Below are 24,265 nucleotides of genomic sequence, written 5' to 3' on the forward strand. Positions count from 1 at the left end.
TATATCAATGCCTAAAAAGATAAGTAGATCAGATTAGAGCTCAGTTGTGGTAGTACAGATCTACGAAGGAATACATTGAAATTGAATCCCGATCACGGTTAGGCGTCCGCGAAGCTCCACACACAAATTTCAACAGTCTTAGCTTAGTTGGCACCTTTATTCTTAATCTCATGTCTATGACTTAGGAGCACAACTATACTTATTTACGCTGAAATCATGTTAACTGTATCAAGTTGCTTAATAAACTATCTCTGAACAAGAACACATAAACTATTTGCCAAATGAGTCCACATCCAGTTTACCTATTCTGAAATCAATTAATGATGGAGAATCTTGATGCCGATAAAAGCCTGGTGATACAAAGCGAAAAACAGATTCTTTCAAGTCTAACGGAATTGTTCTCAAACGTAAATAAAAAGCAAAAAAAAATAGCAAGGACAGGACTCGAATCCATCCACAGCTATGCTCACTTCCTAAATACATTTTAGAAAAGAGAAGAGCTGTACTAAAATTAATAAGTTTTGATTTTGTTAAAACCCAGCCTTTATAAATTTGTTAAATATGGAATAGAATCAAACATTCTTATGGTTTATTAGGTTACGTAAGAGGATTGAAGACGATTAAATCACTCTCTATTCAAAATTTAATAGAAGTAGATTTAATCCCCTTCAATACAGGTGCAACCGAACAAGGTATTAGGGATGATATTGGTGGAACCAACTCTCCCTACGAAAAGAGATGTTAGGATTCAAATCCTAGGGTGTGTTTAGTGGGTGTTAGGCACCAAAAATACCTAGCGGACGGTCCGGCCCTGAGGCCGGATGGTCCGCGGTCCGGACAGTCCGCGGTTGTGGCGCGGACGGTCCGCGCGTGCGCAGAGTCAGTTAGGGTTCCTAGTTTCTCACGGGATTTGTTACCTAAAACCGCGGGATTAACTCGGAAAACCGTTGGAAGCAGATCGAGACCTTCCCTTTATATAGATGAAGGGCTAAGGCCGATTGAACCCCCAACAATCGATCAAATCAACTCTATAACTCGTTTTTACCTTATGCATTAGGAGTAGTTCTAGTCTAGTTCTAGTTTAGCCCTAGTTTAGTATTCCAATCCCCAAATTCTCCGCTTCTCTTCGACTCTACATCGATTAGAGGAGTCTAGGTCGGCTTGCCGAGCCTAGACAACCCCTAGGATCTCTCCTCCCCGACGGGGTCCCTCCCGGGAGCGAGATTCAGGCGCCGCCGGTGACCTTTCGCCGCCCCTGCGCACGCACGGACCGTCCAGCCCCTGGGCGCGGACCGTCCGGTCGTCAGGCAGAGAACCCTAACCCTGCGCCAGGTCGCGGACCGTTCGGCCTTTGGCCGCGGACCGTCCACGCCTATGCAGAGAGCACCGCCGCCGGTTCTTGTTGAGTGTTTGGCGCCCTTAAAAGGTGTCAACATACTTTTGGCGACTCCGCTGGGGACTAGGTGTCTAGACCTGCTAAAAATCGGCCCGTAGATGGCCGGTTCTAAGGATCACACCAAGATCTCCACCACCAACATCATCAAGTCGGCCATGGAGGCGCTCCCGGCTGATGACCAAAGACCCTTTGAAGACCTCGTAATGCGTGATGAGAAGGAGGTGATGCGGCAATGGAACGAACAACGCGACAAGGAAGAGGCGGAACTGCTGCATAAACTCTCCGAACGGCGCAAGGAGGCAGCAGAAAAGTACCTGTCACACTTCACGGTGGATCGCCACCAGAAGATCATCCGTCAAGGGGAGATCGATATGAAATCTCTCCTACCTCCACTTCAGGGTCCCACTTTAAGTACTCCAGATCTATCTCTTACGACTTTCATGGATCAACGAGGAAATCAGTTAAAACAATATGTAGATGAATCTGTTAAAATGCATCTATGTGCATACGAGAAATCAGTTGCTCCTAGATTTCCATCGCGAGAGTCTAATACAGAGCCACCCGCATCAAACACATCTGCTATAAACGGGTCACCCTTGACCCAGCCATCATATGGTATGCCGATGCACGCTTTCGTGTCACCATCACTAGGCACGCGGCAGGTACTAGACACGACCGGACCGTCCGAGCATCATCTCAGACAGTCTGGTTATACCGCGGACCGTCCGGCGTATTTCGCCGGACCGTCCGACCAGATGCAGGCCCGCACACAAAACACTCAGGTCGCACCGTACATGGCCGGACCACCAGGGCACAACCTCGAACAATTCGGCCCCATCACGGACCGTCCGGTGCATCACGCCAGACCATCCGGATATGTTGCGGACCGTCGGCCATCTTACGTCGGACCGTCCGGATATGGCATGAACCGGTCGACGTATTATGCCAGACCATCCAACTCTACACGAGTCCACGCGCAGACTGCCCAAGTCGCGCCATATATGACCGATCCGTCTGGGTACAGCCCTGGACCATTCGGCTCGATCGCAGACCGTCCAATTTTTTAAGACAGACGGTCTGGGTGCGAGACTACCCACATAGCACCATAAACGGCTGGACAATCCGGATATACCTTCGGACCGTTTGGCCAGGTCGCGGACCATCCGACCTCTTACGCCGGACCGTCCGGATATGCATACGCAGAGCCGAGAGCTGCGCAATACGCACAGTTCCCACATTCATCGCAGCAACATTATGGTACCCCACCAGCAACACATTATAATCATGCCATACCACCTCATGGACATAGGGCTGAATACTGTTCGGCCACAAGATTGCCCGAGAGGTATAGGGCAGGAGCTGGTGATATTAATAGGACACCTAGCACACACCTCAAACATCCCTGGGAGGAAAGCCGACAGAATGATGTCAGGCAACCTGAGATTTCCACCCACAAACTCAATGGATGGTCGCCAGACATGGCGGAGAGGATCAGAGACGAGGTAGCCGAGATGTTCAAGGACAAACTCGGTGTTAGTGTGTCAGGTACAGGGCAATCGTATCACAAGCCTTATAGCCACCAATTCGACACCGTGCCATATCCACAGGGAACTAGAATACCAGCCTTCTCTAAGTTTTCCGGTGAATGTGGGAAAAGCACACACGAACATATTAGCCAATTCGTAGCACACTTAGGAGAATTGGCTGATGGGGAAGCCTACCGTGTTCGTTTGTTCTCGTTGTCCCTTACTGATACTGCATTCGCATGGTACGCAGCCTTGCCACCAAACTCTATTAACTCTTGGGAAGAACTAGAGCGGAAATTTAATGAGCACTTCTTCTCAGGAGAACATGAATTAGAATTGGCTGACTTAGCCTCAGTCCGACAGGGGCCTGAAGAATCGGTTAATGACTATATCCGGAGGTTCCGAGACACTAGAAACCGATGCTTTCAAATCCATGTTGCAGAAAAACAACTAACATGGCTAGCTTTCAATGGGTTGCGACCCTACTTAAAAAAAATTAGATGGCACCCAATTCTTTTCGCTAGTGCACTTGCACCAGCGGGCTATGACCTGTGAAAGCCGAAGTAAGGAAACATCAAAATCGGCTAGCCATAAGATGCACCTAGTGGGATACGATAATTCAGACGATGAATCCACGGATGTATACACCTCCGAACTGGTTTGGCCAGGACAGGCTAAACCTTCCGCATGTTCTGCTTTACAGTCGATTCGAAAGAATCGACAAGAAGAAGTTAAGTTTACTTTTAATGTTTCCAAATGCGATAAAATATTTGACGAGTTACTAAAAAACGGCAACATTAAATTTACTCATGCTATTCCTCCTCCTGCTGGATTAAAAAGGTGTGCTTATTGTAAGTGGCATAATTGTTTTTCTCATGCCACCAATGATTCTAATGTTTTTCGTCGACAAATACAATCGGCCATAAATGAGGGTCGATTGGCTTTTCAGGAGATGCAAGTAGACACACAACCTTTTTCTGTTAATACAATAGAACTCACATGCAAAAAGGTCTTGGTTCGTCCCGAAATGGCCAATAAAGGCAAAGGCAAGGGCATCGTCATTGACAATCCTCGCATGTCAATCATATCACAAAAGGAGATTGCTCGAAAGGCTTCGGACGAGAAGGCTAAAAAGTCCGAAGACGCCGCGGGGCAGGCACAATTAATGAACCAAACACATCAGCCTGGCCCGAGCATCGTAGATGGTCCCGCACCTACGTACGGACGGTCTGGTGCTTAGACAAACGGTCCGACTAACTCAGTCGGACAGTCCACCTATGACCAAAGGCGTCGGCCTTTACACGAGGCAAGGAAAAAGATGCAAGGGCAAAGCACATATAGTCGGCTGATCAAAGCCGACCTACTTTTGATCAGTTGCTCTCCAAAAATGCTAGCAAAAAGACTGTTCCACGTGATCGGTCAACGAAGAAACCCCGGTCACCTGCTAAATCGAAACGGTCGAACAAAACGGCCCAAAAGGCGACGCGACAAGCATCGCCTGTTCATCCTATGAGACCAGGGTACTTTCCACCCTTTTATTCATCGTCGGTATATTGTCCTACTCAAATGTGGAATGGCACAATGATGAATCCATGGTACATGTATAGTCCCTTTGTCTATCCAGGCTGGGGGGCACCTCCATTCTATTCATTTTGATCCATTGATCAAATGGTCATGGCCGAGAAAGATACAATCCAAAACGGCCTTTATACATTGGTGCTTTATTGAATGATCCCCATATTGAAAAGCCGGTGACTTACATCAGGTTTAGTTCATATGCTTTTGGTTCGTCAACCTTCTCCAAAAGGCAGGGGGCATATGTTAGGCACCAAAAATACCTAGTGGACGGTCCGGCCCTGAGGCCGGACGGACCGCGGTCTGGACAGTCCGCGGTTGTGGCGCGGACGGTCCGCGCGTGCGCAGAGTTAGTTAGGGTTCCTAGTTTCTCGTGGGATTTGTTACCTAAAACCGCGGGATTAACTCAGGAAACAGTTGGAAGCGGATCCAGACCTCCCCCTTTATATAGATGAAGGGCTACGACCGATTGAACCCCAACAATCGATCAAATCAATTCTACTACTCGTTTTTACCTTATGCATTAGGAGTAGTTCTAGTTTAGCCCTAGTTTAGTATTCCAATCCCCAAATTCTCCACTTCTCTTCGAATCTACATCGATTAGAGGAGTCTAGGTCGGCCTGCCGAGCCTAGATAACCCCTAGGATCTCTCCTCCCCGATGGGGTCCCTCCCGGGAGCGAGATTCAGGCGCCGTCGGCGACCTTTCACCGCCCCTGCGCACGCGCGGACCGTCTGGCCCTAGGGCGTGGACCGTCCTGCCGTCAGGCAGGGAACCCTAACCCTGCGTCAGGTCGCGGACCGTCCAACCCCTGGCCGCGGACCGTCCGCGCCTGTGCAGAGAGCAGCACCGCCGATTCTTGTTGAGTGTTTGGCGCCCTTAAACGGTGTCAACAGTGGGCTTATTTCAGGATTAAAATTTAAAAAGGATCATTTCACGTTAAAATCGATTTTCAGTTTCCAAAAAATGATGTTATTAAGAGGCAATCCACATTATCGGCCGCATCTAGAAATTATTTTTATGTGATTTCTTGAAGTCCTAGGTACAAAGAGTTACCACAACCACATGTAAAGTTCAGATCTAAACTCCTATTTGGGATAGCTCCAGTTCCAGAAAATTTGGTGAGTTGGGGAGCAGGTCATTAGGTGCTCTAAAAAAATTGTGGAGTTAGAGTTGTAAGTCTCTAGAAAACATTCAAACAAGTCATTTTGTTAATTATTTAGATTAAAATATTTTTCAAAACTTTAAATTGATATCATAAACTATAGCTCTACACTGGAGTTGGAACTGAAGTCATACCAAACACGTACATATGAGCGTACATAATATTGTTTTGCATTATAAACTGCACAATTTATAAAGTGCAGTTTGAAATAAGAGATATGGACGAGTAAGCTATCGGAGATAGCCTAACCAGGGATAAAAATGTTGTAGTATAGTTTAGGCAGGTGGGTAGAGACTAGAGTTTATAACACTACTTCAGAAAACATTTTTACTAACAGCCCTAAAGAGATCTATCCAAGCGGAAGACGACTCCGCTACCATTTATATGCTTGTGAAAATCATCATCTTTGTAAGAGGAGCACTTAAAACCATTAGCTAAGATCATAATTTGAAGCGATTGACTTAAGACAACCATATGTAAAAATACGCTTTTTATAAGCGGTTGTATTAAGGGTGTGTTTTATAAGCGGTTGACTTAAGACAACCGTCTACAACTTTATTTAAAAGTTGGCTATCTCATAGTGGAAAATTGAGAAGCACCTCTTGACCTTTTTTAGTGGCTTTCGGATAGAACTTTATGAATATTACCTGCCTACTACTAGTAAATGGAAAATAATGTATCTTTCTTTCCCATCGTTCTGAATCGATAGTCATAGCGCCTACTGGGGGTCCTCATTAGCCGAACGTCCTCAAAAGCATTAACTCACTAACTGTTACCAAGTTTGTCTCAAGTATTACAGGTTGTATGCTGAAGAACACCTTCGACCGAAGATAGCATCTCACATTTATGTTCATGAAGACGGAAGATAACATGTGGCATTTATGTTCACGAAGACGAAGCTAATGCTTTGTATTAACGGCGTAGTTTACACATGAAAGAAAAGCTAGCTGAAGCGACGCAAGATCTTCAAGTCCTTTTTAGCAAGATCACGAGAGGAAAAGACAACAACGCCCTCGGTCTACTCAATACCTTGTGTGTATAGGTTTTGGGGGCATGATTGTAATTTTGCCAAAGTTGTACCATGTAACTATAAATAGAGGAACAATGTCTTGCATAGGACACAGTTTTTCTAGAGTGAATCACATTGCTCGGTCTATGAATCTATGTGTTTCCTTCATGCTTCTAACTGTAAAGCTGAAGGTACATTTGTAATTATTTACCATGCTATAAAAGAATGGAGTAAGATGTTGATATATTCAGATGAGTAATTCATCCTATCTCTATCCTATTATGTTTTACTCCAACTAATATCTCTTTACACCTTTTTATCTTCTCCCTTAAACTAACCTTCAAAGAAGATTTAATTAAGGGGAGAAGTTTGTTATTTATTCATTGGTGTTGCCTTGTTTTGTATACCCTTCAGGAATTAGTAACAAGTAACCAACATTGGCACCAACCTCCGATGAACTCACGACCCTGACGACAAGCATGACAAGCTTCGACAATTTGTCATTGTCGATGTTTGTGACCTGACCGCGCACCACTGGGTTACCCACGTGATTCTTTTGGGTAGGACGACGTCGTTGATTGCGACTCGATGGTTGGTGCAGAGGCACGCTGGGATCAATCATTGAGTTATATAGGTTCGGGCCACTTGGAATTGCATAATACCCTAATTTCTTTCGGGGTTTGTTATTGATCTCTGGAGTACGAGGATTACAAGCTGAGAATTGTGGATGAGGGCTAGAGTGGTGGGTGATGAGATGAAATGGTAGGGGATCCCCCTCGGCCTTATGTATGTGACCAGAGAGAGTTATCCCGATACAAGTTGTGATTACTATCTACTTTCTTATCCCCTTCTTTGCCGCAGAATGTGTACCTGCATATCCGGAGTTTTCATCGCCTATGCGCACGAGGTATCGCAGAATGCCAAGCCCTTCATGTGTTTGTAACTGCATCGTCCGACACATCCGGGCTTCAACGGCGCTTAACTCGGACATTGGTCTTCATCAGCTTGGATTGGGCTCGCTTGAGTTGGCTACATCCTATTGGTACATCCCATAGGGCGACTCAGCAGGAAGCCCATCAGGCGGCCCATGATATGTTTTAGTGTCCATGAGGACCCGGGGGATATCTATCCCCCACAAACCCTCGAGGCTCAAGCCAACTTTTGAGAGTAGTTGGCTCAAGACCTTAAAAAAGAACGGTGTTCTTTGTTTCTTCTAAGCTTTTTGGAGTTCGTTTTGTTGCACTGTTGTATCTGTAGGTGCACCCAATGGGTGTAGCCCCCGAGCTTTGAATTGATTTGAGTACTAATCAATTCAAAGGTCTTCATTATCTGCTTTTGAGTTCAACATTCTCTTCTAGTCCTTGTGTCCATTGGGTGCACCATAGGGTGTAGCCCCCGAGCTTTGATTTGATTTGAGTACTAATCAACTCAAAGGTCTTCATTATCTTCTTTTGAGTTTAGCGTTCTCTTTCGATCCTTGTGTCCAGTGCACCCAATGAGAGTAGCCCTCGAGCTTTGAATTGATTTGAGTACTAATAAACTCAAAGGTATACATTAGCTATTTTTGAGTTCAACATTCTCTTCCGGTAGGTGCACCTAATGGGTGTAGCCTTGAGCTTTGAATTGATTTGAGCACTAATCAACTCAAAGGTCTTCCTAAACTGTCTTTAGAAAACTCTAATTTATTATAACGATCATACCCAGCGGATGTCTGTCTAGTAGAACCTGTTCTGGCTAAGGCCCTTTCCGACTGAAATCTGGTCGACTGAGTCCAAACCGATAGAGGTCTAGCTGGACGGCACTAAGCCAGGGGTTTTAATGTGACCGCTAACTAGGTTCTGGCTGATAGAGGTCCGGCTGACTTCAGTTTGATCGACCTTGAGTTTGTCATTTTGTATCTCCTTTGGATATTTTGTGGATCAGACTGCTTTAGAAAATCTTGAAAAATCTAGTTTGTACACCCAATGGGTGCGCCCAATGGGTGTGTACACTGTCTTGTCCCAAAATAGTAACCTGACACGACAGGGGGGTAATGATGCACCTGAGCGGTTGGCATTACTCCCCTCTAGTGCCATGTTACGCCAATGGGTGTCAGCGATCTGCTCCCTTTCTTGGAAACTTACGCGGCCATTGAAGTCCTTGCGACTGTTCGCAGTACAGGTGGAAGGCAAAGGGTCGTTTGTCGTCCCTGACCTCTTTAAATAGACCACCTTCCTATGACCGTCTCCTTCACTCGCTCTTTGTAACACCCCAGGTGTTACCCTGGCTAATACCCACTTTGGCACTAGAAGCTGTGTCCACAAGGGATAAAGACTTAGGGCCCCACATGAGAACTTTGGAGATCATGTGCTAATCAAGTTGCCAATGACATAAGAAGCATTACTCTAATCTCTGCACACTTACTATCTTGGATAAGAAGGGAGAAGAACCCTAGACCTCTCTTAAACCCTATCTCCCAAAACCCTAGATAAGAGGGAAAAGAGAGTGGGCAAGTGGGCAAAACATGAGTAACATTTACCCAAACCCTAAGCAACATTATAACCATCAATTAAGGGGGGGGGGATATTGCAAAAAGACCCCTGGAGAAACCCCAATTCAAATCTCCAAGTGGAGAGAGAGCTAGAGCTCTCTATTTCCCCCTAAGTCACATTTTAGCCCTAATCCAAAGACCAGCCGTGTTCACTTTGAAGATGGCGCCAAAACCACTTGGGTTCTATACCAAAAATGTGGTATACCACTTAAGGCACCCCCTGGAAAAATTTGAGACCGAGACTCAGACGTTTGACAGCACTTGACATCAGTTTTGTCGCTGAGCAGGCAGAGAGACAAGCCAGATTTGGCGCCCGTCTATCTCCCGATCTAGGGCATATCATCCCTTGGAACTCACACATGTGAGATAGCCCTAGGTGCCAGGAGGAGGTCTGCGCCGGTTTCATGGCGAGATTCGCACGTTTGCGATCTCTGGAGACGTTTGAACACTGGAAGAAACTCACCTCCACGTGTTCGACGCCTTCTGCCCGCGCCAGAGCACGCCCGCGCGCGCCCCCGCATGCCCCGCGCCGCGCCCGAGCCAAACCCACGCCATGGCCCGCGCCCGAGCTTATAAAGCCCTCCCAGGCTTCGACTACACCCTTCCGCGCACCCTCCACACCTCACCGGAGTTAGCTCGTCGCCATTTGCCCGTGCGCAGCGAGTCCGCGGCCGCCCAACCCCTCTGCCACCGTAGACCGGCCAGTAGAGCCATTCCCAACCCCGTCCAGCCCTCGGAGAGGACTGTGCACACCTCCGTGAGGCTCCCCGAGCAAGGAATCGGAGTTTACTTCGCCGGAGAAGCCAGTCCACGCTCGCCGGAGCTCTCGCCCCCGCCGGAGTACGTGGACCGGGTAAACCACTCCACCATCCTTCGATTCCTTGTGCACACAGTCGCTGCGTGACCCCGTGAAGCTCACCGTGCCCTCGGATTGAACCAGTTCGCCGTGGTTTGGCTGGTATACTCGCCGCCGACGAGGACGCCCGCCTGCACGCGTGGACCGGGCGATTCCGGCCATCTCCGACGTCGAGCCGTACCTCGACGTGACCGCCAGAGTCTCCCCGAGCCAACCCCACCCTTCGCCGGACCTCCCTCGCCGCCGGTAAGCCGCGCCGCCCTTTTCTTTCCCGCGGTTACTGTTTCAGTAAGGGGAAGGACTGCGGGTGAGAGGGAAAGAAGGTCAGGGGGTTTTGTGAAATGTCAGAGACACAGGGGAATAGTGGCGTGGGGGTAGATTTGTGAAGGTGGATTTAGTTTAAACCCAGGGATCTCGGTGTAAACTGTTTTTCCAGAAAACCTTAATTAAATCTGTTTTTAAATTGGACAGCAACTTTGAAAATGCATAACTTCTGTTTAAATCATCCAAATTTGGTCAAACCAATTTTGTCAGACTCCAATTAATGTAACCTATTTAAGAAAAATATAAAACCCCTTGGTGCTGTGGAAAACTTAAAAGTTCTGATTTAATGGTAGTTTTGGCCAAAAGCTAGATAATAGTAAGAAAAATAGTTAGGCTATTTGACTAGGGGTAGGAAAATTTGAGGAAGTTTATATTTACCTACTAACCTGTTTAAAAATGTTGAACCTCTCTGTCCACCCCATTTAAGTTAGTTTTACCCCTTATTCTATAATATGCTTAAGGATAAGGAAAATAGAAAATGTAATTTAATTAATGAACCAGAGAGTACCTCTATTTTTGTTAGGTTACTTATTCAATATAGTTCACTGGAAAAATATATCATACCCTATTTTAGTGTAAAATAAGTAAGATCCCTTTTGTTTTAATAAAACAAGTGAAACTTAGAAAAACTCTACAAAAATAACCCCAAGGTAAAAACACCCCCACCCTTAGGATAACTAATATTGTGTTAAGGAGAACTTAGGAAAAATAGGAGATCTGCTGTTTGACATTTTTCAAATAATAATGTAGTAGAAAGAGCCTTTTTGACATTAAACTTAAGAAAATCATAACTAAATAACCACCCCTTAGTTTACTGTGATTTTTTAGCACAGAAGCCTATTATTACTATGGGATGCCAGCAAAAATAACCTTTAGGACAGAACCTATCCCTAACTAAGAGGTGTAGTGTAAAGTGGCCCTTTTTGCCTAATTGTTGTTATTTTTTTTGTTTAAAACCTAGCTTTTATACTTTAAGCCTCAAATTCTTAAAACAAGCTAGAATAGCCAGTGACAACCCACTGTAATTTTTACAGAATTTTTGGAAATTATTGAAACCCTGTTGTAGTTCAAACCTACACTAAAAACCCTAAATGGAAATTAAGGGAAGAAAAATGAAAGATGTGAAGTAATGTTATTCTAAAACCTTTGTAATCTGTCCACTAAAATGTATCAAGACAAAACCAATCCTCTATGTTACCCTCACTGAAAACCCAAGCCTAAGGAGTATTGAGCCTAACCCACTGGAAGCCCCGCATGACTAAGAAAACCCTAAGTTACTTCTTAACTTAGTTTCTTTAGCTTAATGTTCTTAAATCTTGCATAATCATGACATACATATTCATTACATTTCGATAGACTGTAATCTTGCTGACGGAGAGTACATCCTCGTGCCGGAGCAAGGAGCTGCTCAGGAGGTAGCCCCAGATCCAGCACCCGAGCCTGCACCAGAGGACCTGCCTGCCACTGCTTTGGAAGGCAAGCCCCGGTTTTATGCATAACCTGTTATTTATGCTATTTTACCTCACTTAATGATTGTAGGATTGATTGTGCACTTAGGTGTAGGAATTGTTTGAAACCCTAGTTGCATGATCTCAGGAATCCTTTTGAAATGAATACTAGTATGACAGGTCGAGTAGTTGCTTTATTTAATTAGGATCACAGTAGAAGACGAGTGATTTTTCTAGCACTCGCGCGAGATCAGGAAATTGATTGTACCCACTTTCACACTATCATGATACTAGTTGGTGGACAACAATCCATGGGGATTGGTTGTTTACGAGATGGAAAATGGAATAAGGATTAACGTGCGGATACCTGTGTCAAGCGTTTGAATGTACTAAGCACATGTCGAGAAATATGGTAAATCGGTAAGCCTAGTACCTGATTGAACCTGGCAGTGGACTTTACCCCTCACGCGACCTGAGACGAGGTCTCCCATTCCGGTTATGGTGGGTACAAGTGCGGTCACTGCACGACGGCCAGTCGGGGTCAGTGAGGCATTGTACGCCAAGGCGGTGAGCCCTGATCTGCTGACGGGGAATCGATGGGGACGGTTGATATGTGTGGGGACGGAGTGCCCCTGCATGTCGTGTGTTTAGGTTTACCTTGCAAGGATAAAAACTCGATTCGAATCGTCTGCTTCTCGCAGCTAATGAGACTGCTTGATCCATTGTACTGCATTGAGTAATAAGTGGAAGTATGATGAGTTGAGATAAGATGTTGATTGTTAATGATGCTTGCTACCATGTATGAGTAGATAGTCCACTTTTAGCCTTAAGAGAGTCACACTTAACTTTGATTAAGTTAAAATCTTGATTTAGAAACTCAGCTAGTGCTTTTGGCAACCAAACCCCACAGCCAAACAGCTGCATGTCTAGAGGTAGAGGAGTAGACTCCTCACACCGGGTAAGTATAGCTGAGTATTAGTATACTCAGCCTTGCTTGTGGCATAATTTTTACAGGTTCTCTGGAGGAGAGGGTTGCTGGGATAACTTGGCCGTCCACCTTGCCACCGGGTTGGACTGTTGAGTGGGACCCTGCCTCGGCTGGGGAGGAGCATGAGGAGTGATGGGACAGGCTTCCCCATCTCTCTGTTTAATTATCATTAGTTTTATTCCGCTGCACTTCGAACAATGATGGTTACTTTTGCAAAAACTCCAATGATGATGATGGTGATGTAATAATTAAATACTCTGGCATGTATGGTTTTATGCTTTATTGTATTTGCTCTGTGACTCACCTTCGAGTGAGATTGTGGTACTTGATCCTGTCAGTGGCCGTGTCGGACTAGATCCGAGGGATTGACGGGTTATTCCCATTTAAGTGTGGTCTAGCCTCTAAGGCGGGACTTGGGCACTTAAGTTGGAATAATTCGGGCAGTTCCGCCACAGCTGGTATCGGAGCTCGTACCACCACAGAGGAATCAATAAAATGTAAATACCATCAATTTTCCAAATAAAACTTGATAGAAACAAGGTTGGATAGATAGTAGGACGAACCGGATAGACCTAGGACGTGAAGCCTTAGGATAATAGAAGGGTAGCTAGGTGGCTAAGTAACTAGGCCCTACAGGCCACTTTTACAGGATGGGAGTTCCTCCCTATTCCTTTTATCTTGTTGTGAGGTCGTTCAGGACGAGCATGCATGCATTCATAATTAAGCAATGGATAACTGAGTAAAGGACTTAAAAACAAGATAACAACCAATTAGGTCCCCAGTGCCTTTCCTTTAACTAGAGAAGGGCTGAGTTTTATTTTTTTTTTCCCTTGTTCTTTTTATAATTCTTTTTCTTTTACTTACGCTTAACCGTACACAGATGACTTCCCATGGATCCTCCGATGACGGAAATGCACTGACCCACACTGACGGACTTGCACGAGAGGGTTTTCCCCGCATTCTGTGGGAGGTACTTCAGGGGGCCGGATACACGACACCCCCTCAGTACGCGGTGCAGCAGTTCGAGAAACACCGGGTGCCCCGCTGTAGGGTGAGGATGACTTTGGAGCCTCATCCCCTACAGCCAGGCTGGCGCTCCTTGGACTCAGAGTCTTTCGGGTACCGAGCAGAGGACACGATCGAGGCGATCGCTCTGCATGGATTGACTACCTTCTGCGGATTCCATCCCCTGGAGCTGGCTACCCACCCCATTGGCTTGTTCCCCGCTGAGAGGGAGGACGGCCCAATGTGGAAAGATCGGGTGGAGCATGCCAAGGACATCTGGGCCATCTACCCAGGTCAGACTGCGCACTTGACAGTACGGTGCATGAATGCTCTGTACCGTCTGCAAGTGATGCGCGGTGAGGCAATGTCCCATCTGATGGCACTGCTGGAGGCAACAAAGATCACGCTGGATAACAGAGAGGAGCTCATGGTTGATTTATCTCAGGAAATGGTGGAGAAGGACTTGCAGGTGGAGCAGCTATCCACTGATATTCAGGAATTGGAGGAGCTGGTGGGCACCAGGGAGAACACCATTGAGGTCCTAGAGGATCAGCTCATTAACACTCAGCAGCAGCTTGCCGAGGCTAACGAGCACCTGGACATGCACCACCAGGAGATCCAGGACCAGGAGGCCAACGAGGACGTCGACATTGAGGTTGGAGATGAGCCTGCCTCCAGTGTGGACACTGCTGGCTCGGGAAGACCACCTTCCCCCGAGTCGAGTGTTGCTTCGTTCGCTCACTAGGTGTCCAGGGTAGGCTTAGAAGTTGGACAGTCAGACTCCTCGTAGCTAGCTTAGCTTTTGCACCCTTGGGGTACTAGGCTAGATAGAGTTGAGTCATTTTGGAACAATTTGATGTAATCGTGCTAAAACTCTCTTGGGAGCTGGTTTGATGGATGTTATTATCAGTTTAGATTTGGAAGGAGGAATTTATGCCTCTTGAAATCCCTTTTGTTGAAGTCGGAGTCTATCATGCTGTTTTAACTTTTCCCCGTGATAAAATCTTGAAATTTGGAACTGTGGTGTTAAGTAAGTATGTGATTTTTTTCAGATGGCCGGGAGGCAGCGTCGTGGCCAGAACGAGCACGTTCCTCCACCGCCGCCACCACCTCCCACTCTGCAGGAGCTCATGGCTCAGCAGAATGAGATCCTGAGGCAGCTGGCTCAACGTCAGCCACCACCCCAGCATTATGGTGGTGGAGACCACCAGCGTCACCCCGCGGCGGCCACCTATCAAGAATTCCTTAGCACCCAGCCTCCATTGTTCACAAGGGCGGAGGACCCACTTGACGCGGATGTATGGCTGCGAGTGGTGGAATCCAAATTCCCACTACTCCATGGGGCTTGCTCAGAGGTCACCAAAGTCAGGTTCGCCACCCAGCAGCTTCGCGGACCCGCAAGGACTTGGTGGGATCATTTTCTTGCTATGCAGCCAGAGGAACGAGAGGTGGAGTGGAGGGAGTTTAAGGCAGCTTTCCGAGGACACCATATACCAGCCGGGATCATGGACAGGAAGCTCAATGAGTTCTTGGCACTCACTCAGGGCAACAGGACAGTGTTGCAGTATGCCCAGGCCTTTAATGACTTGTGCCAGTACGCGGGATATCATGCAGATACAGATGAGAAGAAGAGGGACAGATTCAGGAGGGGGCTCAGCACTAAGCTCCGGGATCGTCTCAACACCGTCAGGGCCAACAGCTACAATGAGTTGGTCAACATGGCTATCTCCCAAGAGGACTGCATTACAGCTAGACAGGCGGAGAAGAAGAGGAAGACCCCCGTGGCAGGACCCTCAGCTCAGCCACAGCGCTTCAGGATTGTGTCCGACACCCAGGGCAGGGGACCCCAGCAGCAGCAAGGGCGATGGGTAATCCGACCTCAGCAGCAGCAACAGCAGGCACCCAACCGCAACCAGTTTCCAGCTCAGAGGAATAATCAGCAGCAGCAGTACCGCCAGGCAAATGACAACGGGTGCTTCACTTGTGGCAACACTGGGCATTATGCCAAGAATTGCCCCAGGAACCAGCAAAGGCAGGGGCAGAATGCTAATCAGGACCAAGGCAAGAGGCAGAGGGTGCAAGTGAGGCAGGGCAGGCTGAACTTCACCACCGTGGCTGACATTCCTGAGGGAGCACCTGTCATGACTGGTATCTTTACAGTTCTGAATTATCCTGCGATTATTTTATTTGATTCGGGTGCATCGCATAGTTTTATCAGTGCTAAGTTTAGTGCCAAGTGCCAATTGCCTTTTCACCACACCAATGGAGGCATTACAATTTCAACACCAGGAGGCAGGGTTGCCACTTATCAAATCAACAGACACGTGCCCATAAAGTTTGGTAGTCTAATAATTAAAACCACCCTCCTCATTCTGGGGTTGGATAGTGTGGATATTATATTGGGAACTGACTGGTTGACCCGGCACCAAGCAGTTATGGATATTGCAGCCAGGGCCATTGAGGTGCACTCACCAACTTGTGGTGAGACCACACTATTTTTACCTGACCAGGGTTGTACCTGATCTTGTGCCTTTGTTATGTTAGAATCCCCAGTGGAAAAGATCCCAGTAGTCTGTGACTACCCCGATGTTTTCCCAGATGAATTGCCAGGGATGCCACCTGACCGAGATATTGAGTTCGCCATCGAGTTGCAACCCGGGACTGCTCCTATCTCCAAGAGACCCTATAGGATGCCTCCCGCGGAATTGGCAGAATTGAAGAAGCAATTGCAAGAATTGTTGGACAAGGGGTTTATTCGTCCAAGCACTTCACCATGGGGATGTCCAGTTTTATTTGTGAAGAAAAAGGATGAGAGTTTGAGGATGTGTGTTGACTACCGCCCTCTTAATGCAGTGACTATCAAGAACAAATACCCGCTGCCCCGTATTGATGTTCTGTTTGATCAGTTGGTTGGAGCCAAGGTATTCTCCAAGATAGACCTTCGCTCAGGATACCATCAGATCAAGATCCGTGCTAGCGATATTCCCAAGACAGCTTTCTCTACCAGATATGGACTGTATGAGTTTCTGGTGATGTCTTTTGGGCTGACCAATGCCCCGGCTTATTTCATGTACCTGATGAACTCAGTGTTTATGCCAGAATTGGATAAGTTCGTGGTCGTTTTAATTGATGATATTCTGGTCTATTCCAAGAATGAGGACGAACATATTGAGCACCTGCACATCGTGCTTCAACGGCTGCGCGATCATCATCTTTATGCTAAGTTGTCTAAGTGTGAGTTTTGGCTGAAGGAGATCAAATTCTTGGGTCACACAATTTCTCAAGATGGGATATCAGTTGATCCTGAGAAGGTACAAGAGGTAATGGATTGGAAACCCCCGACTACAGTGAAGCAGATTCGGAGTTTTCTGGGATTGGCAGGGTATTATCGACGATTTATTCCGGATTTCTCTAGAATTGCCAAGACAATGACTGAACTGTTGAAGAAGGGAGTCAAATTTGAGTGGAGCCAAAAGTGTGAGGATGCCTTTCATACCTTGAGGCAGCATCTAACAACAGCCCCAGTGCTGGCCCAACCTGATAACACCAAGCCATTTGAAGTTTATTGTGATGCTTCTGGTACTGGATTGGGATGTGTTTTGATGCAAGAGAACAGAGTGATTGCTTATGCTTCCCGGGCACTCAGGCCCCATGAGCAGAATTACCCTACACATGATTTAGAATTGGCAGCTGTAGTCCATGCTCTAAAGATATGGAGACACTACTTGATGGGAGCTCACTGTAACATCTACACTGATCACAAGAGTCTCAAATACATCTTCACTCAGGCAGATCTGAACATGAGGCAAAGGAGATGGTTAGAATTGATCAAGGACTACGATTTGGAAGTGCATTACCACCCAGGGAAGGCCAATGTTGTGGCAGATGCCTTGAGTAGAAAGGCCCAGTGCAATTGTATGAACATAGATGTGGGAGTGACCACCCTGTGTGATGAGTTGTGCAAGCTGAACCTGGAAGTTGTTTCTTCGGGTGACCTAAGTTATATCTCGGTGGAGCCCACGTTGCAAGAGCAGATCATAAGGGCTCAGGTTGAGGATAAGGGTGTTCAGGTTATCAAAGATATGATCAAGCAAAAGGCAGAAAAATACAAGTGTTTCCGACAGGATAGCAAGGGAATTCTGTGGTTTGGAGATCGATTGGTTGTTCCCAAGGACCCTGAGCTTAGAAAGAAGATACTAGATGAAGCTCACCTTTCCAAATTCTCCATGCACCCTGGTAGCAACAAGATGTATCATGATCTCAGATCTCTATATTGGTGGACTAGAATGAAAAGGGAAATTGCCAAGTACATATCCGAATGTGACACCTGCCAGAGAATTAAGGCTAGTCACTTGAAGGCAGCAGGCCATTTGCAACCCCTTCCCATACCATCTTGGAAATGGGAGGACATTTGCATGGACTTCATAATGGGATTACCCAACACCTCCAGGCACCATGATTCTATTTGGGTTATCGTGGACAGATTGACCAAGACTGCTCATTTCTTGCCAGTGCACACCACCCACAAGACAGAGAAGTATGCGGAAATTTATGTTGATCAGATAGTAAGACTGCATGGTATTCCAAAGACCATTATATCTGACAGAGGAGCACTGTTTGTGGCACGCTTTTGGGAAAAGCTGCAAGAATCACTTGGGACCCAAGTAATCCGAAGCTCAGCATATCACCCACAAATAGATGGCCAGACAAAAAGGGTAAATCAGATTTTGGAAGACATGTTGCGGGCATGTGCACTACATTATGGAAAGGATTGGGACAAGTGTCTGTCTTTGGCAGAGTTTTCTTACAATAATAGCTATCAGTCCAGTCTGAAGATGGCACCTTTTGAGGCATTATATGGGAGAAGGTGTAGGACCCCACTAAATTGGTCTCAGGCAGGAGAAAGGGAAATCTTTGGGCCAGATTTGGTACTTGAGGCAGAGGCAAAGGTCAGGATCATCAAGAAGAACTTGGAAGCTGCTCAGGCCAGGCAAAAGAGCTATCATGATAAGAGGCGGAAACCCCTACAGTTTGAGGTGGGAGATCATGTCTATCTTAAGGTATCACCCACCAAGGGTGTCCAGAGATTCGGAATCAAGGGCAAGTTAGCTCCTCGCTACATTGGACCCTATGAAATCAAGGCAAGTTGTGGACCCGTAGCCTATCAAGTGGAATTGCCACCTCACATGTCAGCAGTTCACAATGTGTTCCATGTATCTTAGCTGCGAAAATGTGTTCGTCTACCCACTGAAGTACTACCGGAACCAGACATTGAGATAGAACCAGACTTGTCCTACCAAGAGTACCCCGTCAAGGTATTAGATCAGAAGGAAAGATCAACTCGGGCAAGGTCAGTCAGAATGTACAAGGTTCAGTGGAGTCACCATTCAGCAGAAGAAGCTACATGGGAGACTGAGGATTTTCTATGCTCTCGCTTCCCCGACTTTCTACCCAAAGGAGTCGGTACGTAACCCCCGAACCCCACCCCCACCTGCCCTTTGAATTCAATTATAAGAAAAACTTAGATAACAAGGATAGTCTAAGTTGTGGATTTAACTTAAGAAGGGCTTCCTTCTGAAGTTGCAAAGAGGATGACATTCGAAGAGCAGTTAACAAGAGAAACTTAAGTGTAAAGGAAAAACAACACCAGCACACCTTCAAACACCCCTCCAAGGGACTCTACCTAAATCTCGGGATGAGATTCCTTTAAGGGGGGAGGGCTGTAACACCCCAGGTGTTACCCTGGCTAATACCCACTTTGGCACTAGAAGCTGTGTCCACAAGGGATAAAGACTTAGGGCCCCACATGAGAACTTTGGAGATCATGTGCTAATCAAGTTGCCAATGACATAAGAAGCATTACTCTAATCTCTGCACACTTACTATCTTGGATAAGAAGGGAGAAGAACCCTAGACCTCTCTTAAACCCTATCTCCCAAAACCCTAGATAAGAGGGAAAAGAGAGTGGGCAAGTGGGCAAAACATGAGTAACATTTACCCAAACCCTAAGCAACATTATAACCATCAATTAAGGGGGGGATATTGCAAAAAGACCCCTGGAGAAACCCCAATTCAAATCTCCAAGTGGAGAGAGAGCTAGAGCTCTCTATTTCCCCCTAAGTCACATTTTAGCCCTAATCCAAAGACCAGCCGTGTTCACTTTGAAGATGGCGCCAAAACCACTTGGGTTCTATACCAAAAATGTGGTATACCACTTAAGGCACCCCCTGGAAAAATTTGAGACCGAGACTCAGACGTTTGACAGCACTTGACATCAGTTTTGTCGCTGAGCGGGCAGAGAGACAAGCCAGATTTGGCGCCCGTCTATCTCCCGATCTAGGGCATATCATCATTTGGAACTCACACATGTGAGATAGCCCTAGGTGCCAGGAGGAGGTCTGCGCCGGTTTCATGGCGAGATTCGCACGTTTGCGATCTCTGGAGACGTTTGAACACTGGAAGAAACTCACCTCCACGTGTTCGACGCCTTCTGCCCGCGCCAGAGCACGCCCGCGCGCGCCCCCGCATGCCCCGTGCCGCGCCCGAGCCAACCCGCGCCGTGGCCCGCGCCCGAGCTTATAAAGCCCTCCCAGGCTTCGACTACACCCTTCCGCGCACCCTCCACACCTCACCGGAGTTAGCTCGTCGCCATTTGCCCGTGCGCAGCGAGTCCGCGGCCGCCCAACCCCTCTGCCACCGTAGACCGGCCAGTAGAGCCATTCCCAACCCCGTCCAGCCCTCGGAGAGGACTGTGCACACCTCCGTGAGGCTCCCCGAGCAAGGAATCAGAGTTTACTTCGCCGGAGAAGCCAGTCCACGCTCGCCGGAGCTCTCGCCCCCGCCGGAGTACGTGGACCGGGTAAACCACTCCACCATCCTTCGATTCCTTGTGCACACAGTCGCTGCGTGACCCCGTGAAGCTCACTGTGCCCTCGGATTGAACCAGTTCGCCGTGGTTTGGCCGGTATACTCGCCGCCGACGAGGACGCCCGCCTGCACGCGTGGACCGGGCGATTCCGGCCATCTCCGACGTCGAGCCGTACCTCGACGTGACCGCCAGAGTCTCCCCGAGCCAACCCCACCCTTCGCCGGACCTCCCTCGCCGCCGGTAAGCCGCGCCGCCCTTTTCTTTCCCGCTGTTACTGTTTCAGTAAGGGGAAGGACTGCGGGTGAGAGGGAAAGAAGGTCAGGGGGTTTTGTGAAATGTCAGAGACACAGGGGAATAGTGGCGTGGGGGTAGATTTGTGAAGGTGGATTTAGTTTAAACCCAGGGATCTCGGTGTAAACTGTTTTTCCAGAAAACCTTAATTAAATCTGTTTTTAAATTGGACAGCAACTTTGAAAATGCATAACTTCTGTTTAAATCATCCAAATTTGGTCAAACCAATTTTGTCAGACTCCAATTAATGTAACCTATTTAAGAAAAATATAAAACCCCTTGGTGCTGTGGAAAACTTAAAAGTTCTGATTTAATGGTAGTTTTGGCCAAAAGCTAGATAATAGTAAGAAAAATAGTTAGGCTATTTGACTAGGGGTAGGAAAATTTGAGGAAGTTTATATTTACCTACTAACCTGTTTAAAAATGTTGAACCTCTCTGTCCACCCCATTTAAGTTAGTTTTACCCCTTATTCTATAATATGCTTAAGGATAAGGAAAATAGAAAATGTAATTTAATTAATGAACCAGAGAGTACCTCTATTTTTGTTAGGTTACTTATTTAATATAGTTCACTGGAAAAATATATCATACCCTGTTTTAGTGTAAAATAAGTAAGATCCCTTTTGTTTTAATAAAACAAGTGAAACTTAGAAAAACTCTACAAAAATAACCCCAAGGTAAAAACACCCCCACCCTTAGGATAACTAATATTGTGTTAAGGAGAACTTAGGAAAAATAGGAGATCTGCTGTTTGACATTTTTCAAATAATAATGTAGTAGAAAGAGCCTTTTTGACATTAAACTTAAAAAAATCATAACTAAATAACCACCCCTTAGTTTACTGTGATTTTTTAGCACAGAAGCCTATTATTACTATGGGATGCCAGCAAAAATAACCTTTAGGACAGAACCTATCCCTAACTAAGAGGTGTAGTGTAAAGTGGCCCTTTTTGCCTAATTGTTGTTATTTTTTTTGTTTAAAACCTAGCTTTTATACTTTAAGCCTCAAATTCTTAAAACAAGCTAGAATAGCCAGTGACAACCCACTGTAATTTTTACAGAATTTTTGGAAATTATTGAAACCCTGTTGTAGTTCAAACCTACACTAAAAACCCTAAATGGAAATTAAGGGAAGAAAAATGAAAGATGTGAAGTAATGTTATTCTAAAACCTTTGTAATCTGTCCACTAAAATGTATCAAGACAATACCAATCCTCTATGTTACCCTCACTGAAAACCCAAGCCTAAGGAGTATTGAGCCTAACCCACTGGAAGCCCCGCATGACTAAGAAAACCCTAAGTTACTTCTTAACTTAGTTTCTTTAGCTTAATGTTCTTAAATCTTGCATAATCATGACATACATGTTCATTACATTTCGATAGACTGTAATCTTGCTGACGGAGAGTACATCCTCGTGCCGGAGCAAGGAGCTGCTCAGGAGGTAGCCCCAGATCCAGCACCCGAGCCTGCACCAGAGGACCTGCCTGCCACTGCTTTGGAAGGCAAGCCCCGGTTTTATGCATAACCTGTTATTTATGCTATTTTACCTCACTTAATGATTGTAGGATTGATTGTGCACTTAGGTGTAGGAATTGTTTGAAACCCTAGTTGCATGATCTCAGGAATCCTTTTGAAATGAATACTAGTATGACAGGTCGAGTAGTTGCTTTATTTAATTAGGATCACGGTAGAAGACGAGTGATTTTTCTAGCACTCGCGTGAGATCAGGAAATTGATTGTACCCACTTTCACACTATCATGATACTAGTTGGTGGACAACAATCCATGGGGATTGGTTGTTTACGAGATGGAAAATGGAATAAGGATTAACGTGCGGATACCTGTGTCAAGCGTTTGAATGTACTAAGCACATGCCGAGAAATATGGTAAATCGGTAAGCCTAGTACCTGATTGAACCTGGCAGTGGACTTTACCCCTCACGCGACCTAAGACGAGGTCTCCCATTCCGGTTATGGTGGGTACAAGTGCGGTCACTGCACGACGGCCAGTCGGGGTCAGTGAGGCATTGTACGCCAAGGCGGTGAGCCCTGATCTGCTGACGGGGAATCGATGGGGACGGTTGATATGTGTGGGGACGGAGTGCCCCTGCATGTCGTGTGTTTAGGTTTACCTTGCAAGGATAAAAACTCGATTCGAATCGTCTGCTTCTCGCAGCTAATGAGACTGCTTGATCCATTGTACTGCATTGAGTAATAAGTGGAAGTATGATGAGTTGAGATAAGATGTTGATTGTTAATGATGCTTGCTACCATGTATGAGTAGATAGTCCACTTTTAGCCTTAAGAGAGTCACACTTAACTTTGATTAAGTTAAAATCTTGATTTAGAAACTCAGCTAGTGCTTTTGGCAACCAAACCCCACAGCCAAACAGCTGCATGTCTAGAGGTAGAGGAGTAGACTCCTCACACCGGGTAAGTCTAGCTGAGTATTAGTATACTCAGCCTTGCTTGTGGCATAATTTTTACAGGTTCTCTGGAGGAGAGGGTTGCTGGGATAACTTGGCCGTCCACCTTGCCACCGGGTTGGACTGTTGAGTGGGACCCTGCCTCGGCTGAGGAGGAGCATGAGGAGTGATGGGACAGGCTTCCCCATCTCTCTGTTTAATTATCGTTAGTTTTATTCCGCTGCACTTCGAACAATGATGGTTACTTTTGCAAAAACTCCGATGATGATGATGGTGATGTAATAATTAAATACTCTGGCATGTATGGTTTTATGCTTTATTGTATTTGCTCTGTGACTCACCTTCGAGTGAGATTGTGGTACTTGATCCTGTCAGTGGCCGTGTCGGACTAGATCCGAGGGATTGACGGGTTATTCCCATTTAAGTGTGGTCTAGCCTCTAAGGCGGGACTTGGGCACTTAAGTTGGAATAATTCGGGCAGTTCCGCCACACTCTTGTTCTTATTTTTGTCCTTCTTCATCCACTTATCAGAACCATGATGGTCGACAACAAGAGTGGCAAGGGCAAGCACAACCAAAAGTGATGGAAAGCGAGAGCGCCCTCTGACTCCTCTGTCGAAGGACTTTGGTGACTCGGAGTTCTCGAAGGAGCACTTCTCCTTCGAGGGCGACGACTCCCCATTGATGGCTCCCCTCTCGTTGTTGTCCGATTACTCGGATGACGATGGGGTTGTCAATGGCGGAGAGAGCCTACATCCGACCCGTCAAGCGAGTAGGGCTCGAGGGATCTGATGACTCAAAGGAGGAGAACTCTTCAGAGGACTCTGAGGGGGAGGACTCTGAGGAGGAGGACAGCGGCA

The sequence above is a fragment of the Zea mays genome, chromosome 7 (genome assembly GCF_902167145.1).
Source record: "Zea mays cultivar B73 chromosome 7, Zm-B73-REFERENCE-NAM-5.0, whole genome shotgun sequence".
Lineage (NCBI taxonomy): Eukaryota > Viridiplantae > Streptophyta > Magnoliopsida > Poales > Poaceae > Zea > Zea mays.